Here is a 19447-nt window from a genome sequence, read left to right as displayed (position 1 = left end):
ACCCGGAAAGTTACATGGAGTGGGCGGAGGAAGCCCCGGTGGCAAAGCTCACCGCATAGCACATGTAAATGTCAGGGCTGGCAAATCCTCCGTAATTGATCGGGCCCATGGAGCGAAGCTTACCGACTGTCGCCGCGGGTGCAATCCCAATAAAAATCGAAATCCGTAATGCTGCAGCTCTCCGGCGGCTAAGTACCTGCTCCGCACTCGGACACAATGGGCGCCCATTCATAAGGCGACTGTCAATCATGTCTAACCCGTCGACAAAACGTCGCCGCGCCGAAGAATTTCGAGCCACCCCGGGGAAAATTCGTGCAGATGTTCTAGGGTCACGAAAAAGAAAAAACAAAACATAAAAAAGAAAATTCTTAAACCTGACTGACATGCAAATAAATGTCAGGTGCAAGTCCCGGGGTCAGATCAAAGTCTTGAAAAGTCTGCGGCCCAAATGCTAACAGCAGGTCAACTAGCTGGCTCAAAATATTTTCCACATTATATATCTACTAGCTGTTATCTCTGCGTAATGTGCCAATATTTTTACATGTTAAACAATTGTCGCTGCCCCTTTATGGCCCTCTGGCCCGAGAACTGACAACTAAATTAAGCCATTTGTCACAGCTTATTTTCACATATGCTGGCATTTAGCACGCAGGTTACTCGGAAAGTGCACCCCAATACGGGGGAGTAAGCCCCGGAATCAGCCTCCGTCGTCCGGCGGTGGTGACAGACGCCTTTTGATTGGAAATATTCCGTCGTGGTCGGGCATTAGAATAACAGCAACGGAAATCCAATGAAAACAAAACCGCCCATCAACACCCTCGAAATAAATTGCCATGACATGGAAGTGCCAGTGGGTGGGTGGGTTATGTCGATTTCATTGTGGGTTCTCCTGCCTCGCAGGACATAAAGGAGTTGTGTTGTTTTTGTTATTGTTGCTGATGCTGATGCTGTTGTTGCTCTTGTTCCGCGTGTCTTTGTGCTCAGGAAGACCCTTGGAACCCGGGACTCGTGTAGCATTTAATTGAAATGGGCGCGAGCGTTTGTTTCTACATTTTATGCTCACTAGCCGCATTAAAGTGCTAATGCACTGTTGTTGTTCTTGGCCAGGACAACCCCTAAACCGCCCAACAACAAAACGGCCGTCTGCCCTCACACCCGATTCACGAACAATCAACCCCAAATAATAGCAAGGATTATGCCATACATCAGGACGAAGGCTTGGGCTCTTGCTCGAAGGTCCTGGCTACACAGGGCTAGGCGCACCGAGTCCTGGCGACAGGGCGCAGGAGCGATAGAGACAGAGTGCATTGTCCTGACATCAGAGAGCAAAGTAGAAATGTTATTGAGAAACTCAAGGTACTCTTCCAATATAAAAGAGTATATTTAAGATTTTTAGATTGAAAACGAACAAACACTTTATGCTGTATCTATATTTAAGTAAAAGCAAAAATAAATAAAAAAGTTTATTTGTTGGGATTTTAAACTTTTGCATGTTCTGTAACTATCCCAATATGTTAAACATTACACCCATTCTTATTTTTCAATAGTTTATTGGAGTGATGGAAGAGTATTCAAATAGTTTCCTATATTTTCTATGATTTTTCTCAAAGGGGACGCTTTAGCTGGCGGATTGCTCTTCATCATCGTCATTTCCATCGACGTCGACATCCTGGCGTCCCCTTCCAATTCACTTGGTCTCGTATTCTCGTTTTTGGTGTATGTTTTGAGGCTACAGATATCAGGGCAATAAAATAATTGCGACAATAAGCGTTTCATTATTCATTTGTGTGACTGCAAGGGGCGAGCAATTTGTGAGCAGGTCGACCCAACGGGTGGTGCTGCCTGATGGCTGCTGATGGGTGGGGGTGGTGCTGGGAGGCGGGAAAAGTCGACCCGGGATGGAGTAAAATGCGGTGACGGATACGGATCGGCACTGATTGCAGGGGTGGTGACTGGCCTGAGCTGATGTTAATCCAACTGTGCTCGGCTTTCCTGGCTCTCATGCCCATTGCCGTTTTAGCAGTTAATAGTTTGGTATTCCAGTACTGAACTTTGATTTTCCCATTTCGGAATGGGTAAGGTTGTCATAAAAGGCGGAGGAGGGTGGCTGACTGGCTGATGATCTTGATTTGATTAGGCCGGCGTTAATACAATTGATATTCCAGCAATGGGCTAATATAAAACTGCGTTTAGCCTTTTTTGTTTGGGTTGATGTTGCTGTTGTTGTGCTCTAAGCCGCACAAAGTCGTTGCAGTTGGTTGATTGCTTTTTTATTCCGACATTTGTTTGCTTGCCGGAGGATAAGCCAATTGCAATCTGGACTCTTCACATTGCTTGCAGACACTTCAAGCTAATTGCAGGCATTTCAGCATTAATCTGGGAAAAAGTGCGAAAAAAGCGTGGAAAAAGCTTGGCTCAAACTAACTTCAATTGATTGGCCTGGCCAATTGCAATTTAATCTTTCGTCTGCCATTCGCTTCCGCTTAATTGCACGGCTGGGTCAACTGTCTGTCTTGGCCAGAAAGGAAAATCGCTGGAAATAATTATAATTGAGGGCTCAGAAACCACTTGAATTTACATTCTTTTTCTACTTGCAGAAGACATGCTGAAAGACTCATTGGAAATTTCTTAATTGAGTTTGCATAATTAGCGCGGCTAATCGTCATTGAATCTGCATATTAATTGGGTCTCCATTTTTTTTTTTTTTTTTGTTGGTGAACAAAAGTTGAAAAGGGTCCTAACTTTGGCTTTAATCGATGTGCCAGTGTCAATGACTTCTCCTTCGGCATTTGCTGTGCGATTTTAATTTTGTGTATATATTTGTGTGTTTGCATTGACAAATGCACAGTCAAAGCTGAAAATAAACAAAAGGCGAATAGCCACCCAGAATATCTCCTTCCGAATCGCAGTTGTGTGCCCAAGCCCAACTATATAGTACACAATACAGTCTTCAAATGCGCTGCTACCTTGCGCTTGTTATTACAGCAAACAAATGAAAGTGAAAGCACAAATTTTGCAATGCTTTCGCTTTGCTTTTTTTTTCGGAATACTACTATGGAGTACTACTGCTTTTTCCCGCTTTCATGGTTGTGGACTTGGCGAGACGGAAGACGAGGAAAGCGCGACGTTCGTTCACTTTGGTGCCAAAATTGCTTCCGAAATCAACCAGAATGTGTGTGTGTGTGTGTGTGTGTGTGTTTTGGCCATGTTGTGTTGGCCATCCCAAATATACCAACACATCCACGACGAAGCCCGGCTAGAACCCAAAGAGCCATGGAAGAGAGCTGGAGCTCGGCTGTCGAGTTTGAGTTTGCTGCTCAAATATTATGCGAACGCAAATATTTTTATTTAGTAAATGTCATTTATTATTTATGTTTATTCGAGCACTTATCTAGCGCTGCTTAACAACTTTGGCTCTAATGCAGCCAGGGGAGCGGAATGTGGCAAGTTGCCGATTGCGTGGTGGCAAGGGGGCAAGGTCGATCCAATTGGATCGAATCGAGCCGCATCGCAAAGCGGAATCAACAAGAAATCCAACCGGCATCCAGGAGGCGGAGGACACGCCCACGCATGGTATTTCAGGCCAGGACGATTCCGGATGGCGGCGGGAATAAATTTAAACTCAAACTAAACTTGCGAGTAAATAGAAATACAAAAAGGCAAACAAAAACAATGCCGCTGTGCCAGTAAGGATGTCGGTAGCAGTCCCGCTCCCCTTTCCATCAGTACACTCAAAAAAATAAAAAAGTTCTTATTCAATTTGTGTGTATGGATCTCCAATTAACTTGCACCAAATCGTGCTATTGAATTGGATTTCTTTTAATGTTAAATTTATACTAAAGATTATAAACTTGTTTAAGTATATACAAGATCTACATCTACAATAAATCCCAAAATAGTGGTAGCGATTTTTAGAATATTTTTTCCAGTGAAGCCGGAGTCGCAGGCAAATGGCGGACAGAGTGTACACAAGCCGCCGTCTAGCGCATGTCTGCCAAGTGCGAAATGGGGGCGACCTGCTGCTCCTCCCGTCCGCTTGCCCCCCAGCTCCTCCGAATCCCCGCCTGCAGTCGCTAGCTGCCAATATTTGTGATTGTTTCGTATTCGATTTTCATAGCGGTGCAGTGTCCTTGGCGGCGAGGATGAGAGTGCGGGAATAGGTAGCTGGCATCGAAGTGGGTACACATCGTTGGTGGGGCTATGTGCATTGGGGTAGCTCTGGAGCCCTGGAACTGGAGCTCTCTATGAATGACTTTTTCTTTTTTTGTTGCGGCTCCTCTGTGCGCCAGCTCTTGTTGTTGTCGTTCTTGTGCTGCTACGATTATTGTTATTAGTCGAGCAAACAAATTGGTAAATAATAAATATTTTTCAGTTAAATATTGTTAGTAGAATGCCTCTTGCGGACTTGCAGGGCCAACTAGCTGCGGCACGAGCCTTCTTTTTTCCCGATTTTTATTGCCACAAAGTGTGAGTGTGAGTGGTGGATATGTAGATCTCCGGAGCAGGCCAAGCCACATTGCCAATGACTTGCGCTTTCGTACATGTGTACACACGGAGTAGAGTTTATGTGTGTGCCGAGGGAAATTGGTAGCCCACATTTACAAAATCAGAAAAGCGCTTGATTTGTAAAATATTTGCTTTGCGCAAACGAACGCAGCACAGCAATTGTTCAATTCATACAGGCATTGGAGCTCCCCGTCCTCCTCCTCCTTCAGCTATAGCTCCTCCTCCGTTTCCGTCTTCGATTCCAACCTGGGTCGCACAGCTCCCTGGCTTGGAGCTGGAGTGCCGGTGATGTTGTCGTCATGTTTGAAAATGTTTATGGAACGACACCTGTAGGTGATAATAATAAACAATCGAAGCACGACGCCCACGACTGCCAATCGATGTGTTTTTGGGAGCCACAATGGAGCAGGCACACATATGTATGCATAGGTAAATATGAGGATTACAATTAGCTGGAGCTCTAGGGAGTCAGTCCTCTTGCGGTGGAAATTTGATCTGAGTTGATAGTTGGAGAGTGGCTGATACGACAAGGGGATGCACTGGGCTTAGCAAATCTTCCGGCGTCACAGATAAGATACGAGAGAAATAGTTGAGGATAAGTAGTAGATCGGATTTATAAGCTCTACTAATACACTATACTGCGAGTGTTGGAAATATAATTAGCATATGCAGAATTTTTAATATCTTTCGGTTTTACTAAGTGGGTCTGCTCCTTCATATTTCATGAGAACTTTGCTCACTTCCTCCCGCCCAGAGGTATACTCATCATGCCTTTTGCCAGTTGGAATCCCCGTTAATGGCCAGCCCATGTAAGAGTGCAGGAATTTCTTGGAATTCCACTGGGGCTTTTGCTTTTCACACCGGGCTCGAGCTTCCAACGCACTCAGTCGGTCAAGCCTTTTTGTTTTTGTTTTAGCCTTGGCTTTGTTTGTCCATTTGAGTGGTTTTGGTTACTTTGACGCACTGTGATCTTAATTTTTCGCTACAAAAGCCGCAGAAGGGTAAACAATAATTTGGATATTCAAATGCGGCTGGGGATGTTGAAAATTTGAAAATGTCTCCGAGATCGTCGATCACCGGATGTTTGTGGACTATTTGCGAAAGCATTAAGCATTAAGAGGGGATTGTCCCGGCATGTGGGATCGCAGTGCTTTACTTTCCCATGAGGGTTGGGTGGATTTTTACGGCGTTTTAATAAACCCCAATGCGGCGGCATACTTTTTTTGTACACTTCTCGGAAAAGTTGTAAATTGCACTTTGTAAACAAGAAAAGGCTGGGCATGGAATGGCGGAGAATCAACGACGCTAAGACCCCGTCGTCGTTTATCTCTGGCGTGGCTATGTGATAAAGTCGCGGTCCGTGTGGAAGCCACCTCATTATCTGGATCAGGTACCGACCTGGGACCGTCCAGAGAACAGGAAGACGCACAAGGCACTTGCGTATCTGTATCTTGAACTGGCGTTGGATGTGGAGGTAGAGGTGCCTTATCTAATCTCGGGCTGCATAAATGCAAATAACGAAAGATCGCTACGATCGCCGTACCCCGTACTGCTGTACTTCAGTACCGCTGTACCGCCGTATAATGAGGCAGTTGTCGAGGCTATGGCGATAAGCCCGCCGGTGAATGCATCCGGAGAGAAGACAAGACGACGACAGCGCCAACACACCGAACAAACAGTGCCAAGAACAGAGCAGATTCTTTCTTCTGCCAGCCAGAGTAGATAACAATAAAATAACGCGAAACGGTCGGGCCTGTGTGCACGGCTATATATAGAGCGTTGGCTCAGACCCGGGACTTATTTCTTCTTCTTCCTCTCCGGGAGACTCAATCTGCGCCAGCTCTTATCGGTCCCACATTTCTTATGGCTGCTGATTAAGGCAAGAAATACAAAATGGTGGCTGCTTTGGCTTTGGCTCTGGTTCTGGGGCCGAAATGTGAACAGCTTGTTGACCCAACTGAAAGCAGGGGTTGGGGTGCACATACATATGTAGCTATACCTGGCTCTCTAGCCTGGCTTAATTAAGAACAAGTTGGCAAACATGACAGACAATGAAAATAGTTGGCCTTGCTTATCGCGCCCTATCAGGGGGCGTTGTGGGTGGGCAGCAATACGATTACTTTCCCGCAGGACAACGACCATCGTGAGTGCCACCCACCGAATGACAAGCTGAAGTTGAACTACGGAAATGATTTTCTAATCAGCGGGAATCCAAGTAATAGCTGAAAATTCAAAATATATACAAAGGTTTCTAGGTATGCCCTACAATCGACCATAAAGTTTCTTAAGATGTACTTTTACAATCTTAAAAGATGATGCCTGATAACTTCATAAGTTATCGGTTAATTCGCTAATATATTTACTAATCTTTATGCCCTGGAATTCAGTACTCCCCATCTAGGATAGGGTATTTGATTATTGGGCCTCGTCTGCTTAGCGTGTCTGGTTGCCATTGCTGTCCACATGCATAATACGCCTGAATCCCTGTTTTATGTGTATGTGTGTGTGTGAGTGCTGGCTATGTGTTGGCGAGTCCTTATGACAATTTGATGAGGACGTTATTTACACTAGTTAAAAGCTACGACTACGCCACTCCGGCCCGCCCCGTCTATCGCGGGGTTGTCAATAAAAAGGAAATAAGCAGTTGGATCCATGCCGAATCCGGATCCGGGCACCCGACCCCAAATCGGTGCCCCAGTGGAGCTGACACTCGCATGACAAGCAGCCATTTCCATGGTCAGTCCCGTCGAATATCCCGCCACCATTTCCTCTAGACCCATTTTCCATTCCCATTCCCATTCCCATTCCCATTTCCATGTCCATTTCCATTTCGATTTTGATGGCCGTTGGCTCGACCGCTGCCTGGCATTTTTCCGTATACGCGCGTATCCAATCAAGCATATATGGTTTGTAGCTAGGCTATATGCTATATCCGCCCAAATGTGGGCGTGTGCGTGGTGGACGTGGTCAACATTCCGTTGATTACGTATACGACTGGGGCGCCAATCAACCAAATGTCAACGTCAGCGACGCGACGTTTGTCATGTTGACTGTTTTATTGTCGCTGTTGCTGTTTCAGTGCTGTTTCTGTGCCGCTTGCGCTGCTCCTGCATAGCAAAATGCCTGAAATGTCGCCGGACAACAATGCGTTTACATTTTTTCTCGTGGCCCGAATCAATATTAGTAATTTGAATTATTCAGAAGTCAAATATGAAGCTTTAATGGCCAAACAGCGTGCCCGCACACGAGGCCGAAAAACCCCCAGTCGCCATCCCCCTGGAAAACTGACCACCCCCATACCCCAATAAGCCATCCCAATTTCGACTCCCATTCCCTCCATTTGCGCTCTCACTGCCCATTGGATGTGCATGTTCTCCTGCCGGCGACAACTCAATAATTTGGCGAATCGCCCAATTTAATGCGGGGGATCGTGCGGGGGAGTGGGTGTTGGCCAAGTCGGAACTGCAACTCCGGAACCTGCCGCCATTGTCTACGGCTCTACGGGTCTCCGGCTCTACAGTTTGGGGCTGCCCGGGCACAGTCGTTGCGCAGGTAAATACGTCAATTTAAATCCGTGGATTGGATTGTAAGTCAATGTTTGACTTTTGCTCGCTGATTGATTGCTCAAAAGCAACAGCAGCAGTAGCAGCAGCAGCATCGCCAGTTGCTGCAGCACTCAGTGGCAGCAGCAGCAGTAGTAGCCAGTAGCATGGAGCTGCTGCAGCAATATCGAGGCAACTGCATATGCATACGGCCCTGGGCTGATGACTTGGCCAGTTCCCGTGGGGTGGCAACTGAATTGCCGGATGGGGCATGGGCATGGGCATGGGCACGGGCACTGACTGCCACATGCATCAACAGTTTACCCGATTTACAGCCAGTGGAGTTTGCATAGCGGAGTCAACCGTATGAATCAACGATTTCTGCTGCGCCGGCATAATTTCCAAAAAATGTGCACACACACTCCTGCGCAAGTGGTATATCCCGGAATGTGGCTCTTCAAGGAGCTGAACATGCACATGTGTTTAAGGACTTGCAGTGGTGCAGTGTAGCTCCTGCTGCCTCTGACTTTAAGTGGCAAAATCAACAAATTATAGTGTGTGTGGGTGGCCATTGTGCGTTGTGTCTGCCGCCCGCACAACTTCCGCAAAGTTTGGCCCGCTGCAACACGAAATATTTAACTTCAGATTTTGGTTGTCATCCTGCCAGCATCTACAGGCAATAAATATCTATATATCTAACAAGGGGATGGACCACGGTCTAGAAAATAAAACTATGGATTTTGCTAAAAAAATATACAATTCTTTTAAAATCTTTTTAATGTAATCACAAGTACAATCAGTAACTATACAGACAAGCATTATTAGTAGGTACTTGTTATGATTCAGTGCTAACGAAACACTTAGTCCAATTAATTAGTTAAGTTTAGATTTGTTAATTTTCATTTAATATAACTGCATTGTCTGCTTTATTTGTATCTTGCTTCTGTTGCAAACTCCGTGCGCCGCTCCTGGTTGTCTGTATATTTAAACTCAATTCTAGACACATGTGCATTATTGTTGCCTATCTGGCGGACGTTCTCTATCCGACCACAACAACAGTGCCAACAACAAACAGTCGGAGGCAAAGCCACCGCAGCAGCGGCATTTGCAGCAGCAACAGCAACAGCAACAGCAGCAGCTCATATAAAAGCGTTCGCATATCCTTGTGTGTGCATATCCTTTGCTGTGTGCGCTGCACTGCGTTGTTTTGCCGCTCTTGATAATGATGCTGGCCAGCATATTCATAATGAAATTTCATTGCGGCAGGACCTACCACCACCCCCCAACCCGCTCTCCCACTCAAACGATGTGTGTGCGTATGTGCACTGAGTGGAAAACAGGACACACCCGGACCCAGGCATATTATGTATAAACACAAATTAATTTCGTTTCACTGGCCCCAACCGTAGTAGCCAAAGCCATAGCCATAGCCATATAGCCGTATAGCCGGAACCGTACAGCCATAGCCGTATTGCCGTATAGCCGGGTCCGTGCAATGACGGGGCCCGGACATTTGCATAAAATATTTGCACAGCTTTCGGCTAGTGCAACGCCACTGTTGCTGTTGCTGTTGCTGCCTTTACTGCTGTGGGTTTGCGCTCGCTTTGAGGACTCGTGTCCGTATCCGTGTCCATAAACTAGGCAACAACAGGCAGTTTCCCAGCACAGATTTAATGAATCAGCAGCAGCCAGCTCGCCCAGCCAGATAGTGGGCATTCCGGCTTGGGTTTCCGTTTCGGTTTTGGGTCTCGGTCAGGCCAGGATCTGGGCTCCTTTTTCCGGACAACGTGCCGCATCAGCAAACGTCTTGTACCGTAGCCATGTTCAACCATGTCTGGGTTTTGGTCATTTTTGATAAATTAGCACAAATTCAGCAGATACCGAATCAAGGCCTAAAATAATGTCCTTTTTGTGCTGCTCGAATTGTTTGATACCTCATACATTTTATGAAATGAGAATTGTTATGGTTGCTGTTTTATGGTACTACCTACCTGGTGATGCCCACAAATTGATTACCTTTACAGCATATAAATCAACTGGACTTTCATCATCCTTATTTAATTTATGAGTCGCATATCCCATCATACATGTATTTATGGACAAACAGGATTTATGTATTTGAGTCCGTGGAGGGAGGGCCTTGAATGTTGCTGAGTGGACTTACTTGAAACTGCGTCCCCTGTCCCTTGTAACCTGTAATTGGCCAAATGTCGGAGCCATTGATGCATACAAGCTCGGACTTAGCCTGCTGTAGATTTCTGAATCTGGCCATGATATCATGTTTATATAATTCGACGTTTTCGCAAGGAGAACTGACACCCGTTCCCCGCCCCCTTTTCTCGTATGCCGGCCCACACTTTAGCACATAATTAACCTAAAAATGTAACTCCATCTTGTTTATCAGCGAAAAAAGCAGCGAGGAGGAGAAAAATGTGACAGAGGCGGGAGATACCGAGATACTGAGAGAGAGCAACGCAGTGGAAAAAGGCGCGCATCTCATTATCACTCGGACGTGAATATCTCGACATGTTTGTCGTTGTCGTTCGTCATCGGTGCGGATGCGAACGCGAACGCGAATGCTTGTCGCTGTCTTGGCCCCATCCAAAAGCCCCCTCTTGAGCCCCCCCCCCCCTCCACCCTTCCCTCGTCCACGCCCATGTGGTCGCACCCCCTCCCCCGCGCGTCACAGCAAAACGTTTAAAGTGAATTTGTGTTGAGCTCACATCGTTAAAATATCCGTCAAAAACTTAAGTAAACAGACATAACTACGTGCATTTTAAATTGAATTCGAACACGAAACAAAAAAAAAAAGAAGAGAAAAACAGAAAAAAAAAACACCAAAAAATAAGCAAGCGACAGTGAAAATTTACACATACCACTCGGCCGTACTTAGCCTGAAATATCCACCACGGTATAGTATATGTTAACTCGATCCATCGCATCGATCCGATCCGTCCGCGCCCATTTCTCAGACGCTCGAGAGTTTCGAGCCGTTTCTCCTTCTTTCCCGGCTTATTTGCCAAAAAAATTAAAGACAAGTAAAAGTCGTGATTAACGTTGAATTGACTGGATGGTTAACTGGTTAGCTGGTTAGCTGGATGGCCTGGGCACCGCTGCTCGAGCGTCATTATCACCGCAAACAAGCACATCTCGGACCTATAATGAGTGTTTCAAACGAGTACGAGGTACTACAAAAATGCCGCGCTCGGTTGAATCTAAATGGTGGATAGAGTATTTTCTGTCTCTATAAACGATGTTAGTGGAGAACAGGGGAATGCTCTATTGTATATGAACTATAACTATAGGTAACTGGAATATGGTATAGGTATGGCATATAAAAGTTATATTAATATCCTGTAATAAATTGTTATTAAGACCAACTTTCGCATTGTATTGATTGCACTGAATTGTGCAACTTTTGTGAACAGGGTAGCCAATAGTCGAGCTAACTCAATTGATCTTTCACAAATGTTTTCTTTATTTAGCTCTGAGCAGGACAGGTTTTGTACAAGCAAATGCTTTTCGGTCAAGGTAAATAGGCCCGATGTGCCATTGAGTGGGCTAAATTGGATCTTTCGCTCCCGATCTGAGCAAGAAATAGTAACCAATGCCCGTATTTGCGGTATTCCATGGGCAAACATGGTGATAATTGACCAGATCGCTGAGCATGCTCCGAAGATTTCCAAACATTTCGAAGGAGCGTCCGTCGCAGAATCGCATGGCTGCTGCTCCCCGGCTTATGTTGGAGTATCTGGTAACCCGGGTATCTGGCCATTTCGCGGTATTTCGCGTTAAATATTTACCCACACAGCGAGATACACGCCCAATAAGCAATCCGCGGTGCAAAGTGTGCCAGCAACAACATTCGCAAATGGCGGGGTCAAGTGCTGGATTGATCGGCGGCATCCGGGGAAGCAACTGGAGGGCAGGAGGAGCATCGATCGCTATGGGCATGACGCGAGTGGCAGGCACTTTGCATATTTTAGCGCGTGCATTGCAGTTGCTAATTGAAATAGTGTCGCTGCGGTGATCATTGCTGTTGCTGTCCGTAGATGTTGCTGGTGTGCACATATTTGCGCATTGCCAGAGATGCGCAACGGAGTGGCGACCTCGCCTAGTCCGTACTGTCTGTCCGTTTTTTTTTCCATTTCACTAGAGGTAAAGGTGCGTGAGCCGAGCGGACGTTTCCCAATCCGCCCGGGTAATGCCCACAATTGCGTCACGATGGCGTACCGGCAACATGCAACGAATGTTGCTGGTGGCACGTACGCGAAACCCGCTGACTTTTGCCACTTTCATGCGTCTTGGTCCTTGGCCAAACAATCGGGAATCGGGCGGTGGAGAAAAACGAGTACGAAATCTGGACACGGAGTGTACGTCATGATTTTTTGATTGATCTGAAAGGCACACAGCGCAGTTGGTCTTTGTATATTCTTAATGAAAAATGAAACGTTTTTCATTACGATTCGGCCGGATGTTGGGGTGTTGCCTGCAGCGTTTGCTGCTGCATTTTCATATTTATAAGATAATTGAAAGCGGGTATTGCCAAATTAACAACGCTCGGCAAACAAAGAAGGCAACCGAAAGGACTGCCAATATGGCGACTGTTACACAGGACTCATATGTATATATCAGTGTGTGCGATATGTGCGAGTGTGTGTGTATGTGTGTGCCGAAAGACAGGAGCATATCCCTTGTGTACACAAGCTCGCTTTATTGTTTTGCGCTGGGCTGGCTTTACTCCTTGCCCCGGACTTTGTGCTTCGGGATTCAGGACTCAACCCACCACCACCACCGCCACCACCACCGGCAATATAGAACCACCCGGATTTCACTCTCTGCTCTGCTCTCGTCTTGAAAAGAATTTCGCCCGTGCACGGATTTTATTAAATTGCATTCGCAGTTGTTTTGAATTGATTCGACTACGTGGAATCGCCCGCAGCAGCAGCTACAGCAACCAGATCAAGAACTGCCTTCCTCTCTGTCCCTGGTTTGGCTTTATCTCCCCGCCCTTTGTTTTCTACATTTGATTTTTTTACTTTTTTACTTTTATATCATTTTATTGCCGTCAGTGAGGGCTCGGGGTGTGGGGTTGTTTGGGGGGCGGTACTGGCGCAGGATGCCTGGCTGCCAAACAGGAAGCAGCCTGGCAACTATTACAAATGGCTGGCTGTCTGCCTCTGCCTCAGCCCCTGCCACGCCCCCGACGCCCACATCCGTGGAGCAGACACTCGAGGATTTGCCGCCTGCCCTCCTTGTTGTTGTCTTAATATTTTTCTTGAAATTTTCTTGTGCTTTTCTCGGCTGCTACGACAAGAGTTTCATTTGTTTTATGCGCTCTCCTTTTTGGCCTCCTGTTTGCACATACTTTGTCGGTACTTTTCGGCTACTTTGAAGGGGGCACTAGTGGACCAAGTTATTGTATCTTGTAGATACACACAGAGCGGCCAAACACGGAACACAGAATGGAAAAGAACAGAACGGAACAGAGACGTTGGCCACTTTCCTCGATTTCAATTCAGCTTAAATACCCCAATTCGGACTGCCACTTCTGCTGGAATTTAATAAACGAACTTTAAATCGAACCGAGGTACACACACACACACACACTGCTCTCACATGTGATTGTGATTGTGTGCTCATGCCTTAGCCTACACACGCATATGGCGCATCCTGGACATAAAGGATATTATAAGAGATTTAGCACTCTGTTTGCACACGGATGATGCATTGTCATCGAGCCGGGCCGAGATTTATGATGGATTCGGTTTGTGCCTGGAGTGCGCAATATTATTAGAATTTTACCAGTCCCACATACGCTACAATCAAAAGGATGGAGTTGTTTGGAGATGGAAAGACCATTGAAACAGGACTAAAAGATACATCTATGAGTTACGCTCAAACGTACAATAGGCTTTCTTTCTTCCTTTATATAGTTAAATATATATTTTGTATCCTTGTCTTTCGATTAATTTATAGTTAGCAATTAATAAGCTATTGTATGGAATTGCCCTGATGTTAGAGCACCCAGGTATCATCCAGCCGGAATCCTTGACACATTCTATGCATACATATAGAAATCCTTCTCTTTTCGGTTCGGCTTTGAAACTTCTTTTTTAATATTCATCACGCAGTGAAAATTTGCGATAAAATGTGACACATGCGCAGGATTTTGCCGCGTTGGCAACTTGCTCTCTGCATGCATGTGTGTGCGTGTGGTGTGTGTGAGTGTGTGTGCATGTCCTGGCTAAAGTTATAAATAAAGGATAGACGTGCACACACACAATGGCAACGCGAAAACAAATGGGGCAAAAAGCAATGCAATTGAATTGCCAATAGACTGGGGGCATGATAGCCATTGTTTCGGCAGCGGCGTGTTAAAAAATTAAAACATAAAGCACAATAAAATATTCCTTTTGCTCTAAATAAATTACTATGCAAAATTAAATGACCCAAAGGCGCACAAGCACAAGCACAGCACACATGGCCTGCTTTTTTTGTGTCACTTACCTTCGAGCGCCGCAAAATGAAATTAAATAGAAATTTTAAATTTTCACCATGGGTGCCGGCGGTGGCGGTGGCTTTGTCCAAGGGGGGCTCAACCGGTGGGCAAAAAGGGGGTCAGCGTCAACGTCGCTGTCGCCGCCAACGTTTGCTATATGCCAACTGTAAATATTTGAAAAGGATTTTGTTTGTTTATTGTTTGCACACACACCTCGCACGGTGTTAGTCGGTGTTAGCTTTTTAATTATAAAATATTTAACCAAAAAACTCACACTCGAATGGCCCCCCCAAATACGCGTGTGTGTGTGGGTGTGTGTTTCTCGTATAGTGCGGTGTTGTTACCCTTTCTTTTTCGCGACTTTTTCAGCTGGTTTTTAGTTTGGCGGCAGTCCGTCCTGGTTATCGCTCACTAAACACAACAATGGCCAAGGCAATTTAGCATTTTAAAAAATTCACAAACCAAAATTGATGACATGCAGCGCATTCAAACCCGGCCGTACTCTTATTTTCTTTTTCCTCCGTTTATTTCTTTTTTTTTTGTGAAAATAGCTTCATTGTCATTTTTATTAACTGGACAGCGAAGGGCTTGCAAATTAAACAAATATTGCCAGAGAGCAGTCAAATGGCTGGCACCAGGATTTGTGCCAAGGCAAATAAGAGCTCGTCGTCGTCGTCGTCGTCGTTGCTCAACGTTGCTGTCGGCTGATTACTGCAACAGGACAAATAAATGTCGAGCTGACTAATCGCCGGGGCAGAAGGTGTCCATGCCCTACAGTCTATAATGAAAATTTATATGTACGGCATATAGACTTACGGCTCGCTGGCTGTGGAGAAATGAGGACGTTACAATTTCGCCCCGTCCATAAAAACAACAAACAAGCAACTTCGGGCCGGGGCCAACAACAAACAGTCGAAATTGTGAAGGCAAATAAACCGAATTGCAGGCGGAATGAAGATGGTGGCCAAAAGAAGGAGCAGGAGGGCCAACAACCTGGCGGTGCAAAAATTGCGTTGCGTATACGCAGCGTTGCAATCGGAATTTGATTTTCGAAGCAGCACTCCGCCCAGTCGGCAGCGGCACAATATTTGCTCGCCAAGTACAATACAAAGCGCTGGAGTGGCATGGGGAAATGGAGTTGCAAATTCCCTGCCAAAAGGTTCCTCGCGTCGAAGAATTAGTCATGGAACATAATGTGCCTAGTTATTAGGGGTTAGCCAAATTTAGATATTAAAATCTTAAACGAAAAACCAGCAGAACATCAATTGGATTTGGTTGGTAAGGGTTTCAGATTAAAAGAAACACACAAAAAGAAGATGTTCATCAACTGGGGGTTGTTTTTGGATTTAAGAAATGTTAGAGAAAGATTTCTCAGGGTATTTCATATCCTGTCTGGATTTGAGTACTGTAATTTTACCTCTTTGTTGCTTTATAAAACCGCGAAGGCAAACTTAATTTCCATCCGCGAGTTTCCATTTCGGCAAAAGCCGCGATTTTTGATGGAATTTTACATGTGAACGCGTACGTATTTCTAGAAGCCCCCAGTGGCTATTAACTCAAAATAGTTTGTTTTGGGCCAAATCTTAAAGTGATTGCAAATGGAACTTTAAATTTCTGGGTAGGGGGCTCTATTTACCGACAGTTGACAAATGAAAAATGGCGGCTAAAGGCTTTTTATGTTTGTGCAAATTTCACATTTACAGTTATTGCTAATTGGAGGCTCATGCGGCCACATCGGGCTGCCAATACCGCCCATCCAGTCCAATAGCCCAAAAGTCCGCCCGTCCAACAGTCCGGGCCAAGCAAATAATGGACGTTAATGTTGTTGGCATTGGCCATTTAATGTTTAATATTGGCAGCAGAGTGTGTGTGCGCGGCCGCGTGTGCACACACACTTTAAAGTGCATTTCGATAAATGAATTATTATAAAATGTATTTTACAGATTTGGAAGATATTTATGTAATTAATTTTAAAAATTATTACGAATACAAATAGCGGCCGCAGTCAATTCAAACAATGCAGCGGCCGAAACAGAAGCAATCAATACGCGCGATCGACCGTTATATGAGGCATTAAGCCGCCTCAATGACTTTTGGCAACAAAATGAATCAACATTTCGGACAGAGCCAACAAAAAGCGGCCTGCCTCATGAGTCATGACAGATTGCCAAATTGAGGCATTATTACTCGCGGATTAACGCTAGTGCACATATATTGAAAACAAAATGACACACAGTAGGCCTCGTTCCCTATGCAAAGGACGATTTAAGTCATAAGCTCAGCAACAATATTACTGTTAGAACGGGTTAACAACTTTTTCTGAGAACCAGCGTTAAGAGTGGATTAATCCTAAAGAAATCAGTCTTACTTATTGACTAATTTGAATATCTTCAACATACTCTTGTTATAGTATTTCGTATAGCTTAAGGACCTCTTATATCTATCAAAGTCTGTTTCCATGACTTTCAGGCATCAGGTGCTTCGTCTAGTTTCTTTGTATGGTAAAAAGTTTCCATTTCAAAATGTTTGCCTCTCAATCAGTCCGCTTCTACACTTGGCCCCAATTAGGTGACCAACTTAATGGCCGCCTCATTAGCCATGCGTAGGAGCACTTCGAGCCCAGCCCCTTCATCCCGCCTCCGCCAGTGGAGCTGAATGCTAAAGCGCCGACGCCTCTTTGGCGGCACTTGGGCTGAATGGAGAGAATTTGCATACAGCATCCGCTACTGTATTTTCGATGGGAATCATGGGACGTGAGGTGATCTGATGCTCCTCCTGAAACCGAGCGAACGGAAGCCGAATGGATTTCGTAATAATGACGGCCAAATTGGGGAGTTTTTCACCGGAGAAGTGAGATTTGTCATTCGGGCCGGATGTGTTTTGTGTGGATCGGATCATGGCAATGTCATGCCCATTTGCTCCGTTGTTATGTTATGTTACATTAGGGCTGACAGGTTGGCAGAATGCTACCTGGTTCTGCTGGCTATAAAGGCCATTATTGGGCCTGTGCGGAAGCAGACGGTTTCTTTGGGCCGTCTTGCTTACCTTAGTTTTTGGGCTTGCCTCCGCATTGTTAGCGATCTTTCGAGGGGGTGTGCAAACATTTGACGTGTGTTTTGACGCGAGTCAAGATATGGCCAAGATCGTTACAAAACTGTTTCGATTCTGGGGCCTGTGCAAACACACATCTCTCGTATTGATAGGCTTGAAATTGGAACGAATGCCAGACCCTGTTGACCTAACGCGACAATGTTATTTCTGTGTTATTATTATTATTTTTTTTTCCTCATTTCTGGCCGCTTGTATTTTTCCCATTTATTTGGAATTTTTGCCCGGGCTCACAATGCAGCAACTGTGCAAATAGCAGGCGACAACTCCGACAGCGATAATGAAAGCTGTTTGGAAAGTTAGAAGCCTGATGAACCGCCAGACAGGCGACAGCATCGCCGGAGAGTATCAAGATCGAACTACTCTAATCGCGGGTATCATAGGTACAGTAAGTAGATAGAGACATGAGGAAACTTTTCGGAACACTTCCTTATCACGTGTTAGGGAAATTCAAATGGTACACAGTATGTTCGCAAATACTTAGATACAAGATACATGGCATGACTGTGGGATGTCTTATCTGCTCAAATCACTTCTTTGCCAAATTATCCAACTAAAATAATAAATATAGAACGGGTTGGTGAACTCTGACCGTAAGAGCATTGAATCTTCAACTAGCATTTGATGAACATTTCGCCTATCCGTTTCTACATTTCTATTCAATTTCGAGGCGTTCTGTTTGCCTAGCTGAAACAGAGATACTTATTTTTCATTTAGCACTCTTTCAATACAATATTTGAACAAGCCGCACAGTTGTTTCTGTACGGGGACAATAGAATTGAATTTAGCATTATCTTCTAACTGGTGATAAGGCTCCTAATGATGCGTCGTTTCTTTTAATTATACATGCTGTGCGCTAAGCTGTTATGTTGGATTTGCCAGGGATGTGACGATGGGGATGGGATAGGATGGATCGACCCCAAATGACCTTCGACTTGACGGTCGTTTTTGTGGCGTGTGAAAGTCGCTTTCTTCTCGGAAATTCACCATGGAAGTGCAGACAAATTGGCTACAAATGAGGGGCATGTTCTCCTTCTTCCTCCGCACAGGACACAACGCAACAAACAGATAACGCCCCTATCCTGGGTCCTGTTTTGGCAAAAGGGACAAAAGGACCCGGCCTGGACACAATCAACTACCGGGTAATTAGAGTTGAATGCGAGAGTCAAAAAGTCGTGTAATGCGATTTGTATGGCCCAGCGGGAGATCCCAGCAGGATGCCAGTCTATTGCATCAAGACACATTGCACGGCCCATTAGGGGAATGGGAGTCCTGCTCCGAGTCCTGGTCCTGGTTCCAACACACATTTGCCAAATAGGTGAAATTTATGAGCCGAAATGGCACAACAATGACAAATTCGTTTTGGTTTTCGATTTATCCTGGCACCTCATTTCCTTCTTCCTATCTCTTGGCTTGGCCAAATATTTATAAATTGTTGAAATCGCCTGACAGTTTTTTGTGCCTTCCTCTTTTTTACTTTTTCATTATAATTGTGACAGATTGGTTCTCGGCGTGATTTGGCCAGCAGATGCTTTGGGTGCTGCTACTCCTGCTCCTGATCCAGATCCTGCCGACGACATCCTGCGGCTATTTGCTGCTGCACTTGTCACGGCCTCTCTGGCTGCTTGTCGTCTTAGGGCTGCCTCAAATTGTGTTAGGGTTAGGCCTAGCCCTGGATTTCCGCTGCAGGCCATAGACCATCTGACCATCGTGTTACAGCTCCTGCTCCTGATCCTGTTCGTGCTTATGCTCCTGCTTTTGCTGCTGGTTGCTGCTCTTCGTCCTGGTC

Source organism: Drosophila melanogaster, chromosome 3R (genome assembly GCF_000001215.4).
Source record: "Drosophila melanogaster chromosome 3R".
Taxonomy (NCBI): Eukaryota; Metazoa; Arthropoda; class Insecta; order Diptera; family Drosophilidae; genus Drosophila; species Drosophila melanogaster.
Note: the sequence above shows the minus strand (reverse complement) of the source record.